General features: G+C 38.0%; 1 pseudogene; it reads left to right on the forward strand.

Moving 5' to 3' along the window:
- The first annotated feature begins 242 nt into the window (after positions 1-242).
- On the forward strand, positions 243-1027 carry LOC141499020 (ubiquitin domain-containing protein 2 pseudogene; annotated as a pseudogene).
- The last annotated feature ends 481 nt before the right edge of the window (positions 1028-1508 follow it).

Genomic DNA, 1508 nt, shown 5'->3' on the forward strand with positions numbered 1-1508 from the left:
AATAATCATAACATGCCCTACTATCTGACAGAAGATGAGGATTTAGAGGAAATTCATGAAGAATTCAATAAAGACTATTCAAATTAAGTCAATATATATTTTACTACTATGAAAAATGTTGGAAAAGATAGTTTAATAATAAGAATTAAAAAAGCCAAAGGTTAGAGACTATAAAGATATACCAAGATTTTGTTCAAAAAAGAGAGTCAGGAAATTTCCTTACACCCAACAAATTGACAAAGATGACAAAAGATGGAAGTAGTCAATGTCAGAGCAATGTGGGAAGAAAGACACAACCTTGGTGCAGTGGCTGCAGAGGCAGCGGGCGGCCCCGTGGGGGGTGTGTGGGCACCCAGTACGACTCTTCGGGCAGCTTCAACGAGAACTCGGTGTTGCTTTAGGCCATAATCAGCCTCTGAAAAAAAAGAAACCAAAATGGAAAAGTGATTAAACCATGACAGATGGACAACTGCACAGCAAAAGAGATGAATTTTGGGATACTGCACCAACCTTTGAAGGCTGTAAAGAAATCTGGGATGCTCTGAAGGCTGCTGCACATGCATTTGAGAACAATGATCATGAACTGGCACAAACAATCATTGATGGTGCAAATATAACACTACTACACGGTGCCCTTACGGAATGTTATGATGAACTGGGAAACAGATATCAGCTTCCAGTCTATTGCTTGGCCCCACCAATCAACATGATAGAAGAAAAGAGTGACATAGAGACTCTGGATATTCCTGATCCACCACCGAATTCTGGATATGAATGTCAACTCCATTTATGCCTTTTCACAGGCAAAGATCTCAAACTCTTCACTGGTAGTACAGACACAGTGTACCATATGAAGAGAAGGTTGAATGCAGTGGAAGGGGTGGAACCAAGTAGTCAGTGCTGGTTCTTTTCAGGCAAGCCACTCACTGACAAAATGAAACTGGAAGAATTAAAGATTCCAAAGGACTATGTAGTACAAGTTATTGTGAGCCAACCCTTGCAAAATCCAACACCAGTTGAGAATTGAACTGGTTTTGTTGGTTGGTTTTCTCTTTTGGTTTTTCCTCCTTTAAAATGGTGTAAAATTTATTTTCACTGTCCTTATTTACCCTTGAGTAAATTTAGTTCTGAGGAATGACCAATGAAAAATTCCATCTGTGATGGAGATCTACACAAAAAATAAAACAAAGTCAGCCTTTGAGACTCATGTGATTGCCATTTCTAATGCAAGAGTCAACAAAAAATAGATAACCTTATTAAAAACCAAACCCCCCCCCAACATAAATGGCTATGTTTAAATGATTTGAACAATGAATAAAGCAGCCATCCATGAAGGACAGCACCTTTTGAATTCAGAATAAGTTTTTTAAGCCAACCAAATTAAGCTATTTCAAAAAATTCCAACTGCATTATTTATCCTCAAATGCAGCTTTTTAGATGGCAACAGAAGGGCAGTATTTATGATGTTTCTTTTCAAAAGTCATCCATCAAGGGAAAAAATGGGAAAA

Source organism: Macrotis lagotis, chromosome X (assembly GCF_037893015.1).
Source record: "Macrotis lagotis isolate mMagLag1 chromosome X, bilby.v1.9.chrom.fasta, whole genome shotgun sequence".
Lineage (NCBI taxonomy): Eukaryota > Metazoa > Chordata > Mammalia > Peramelemorphia > Peramelidae > Macrotis > Macrotis lagotis.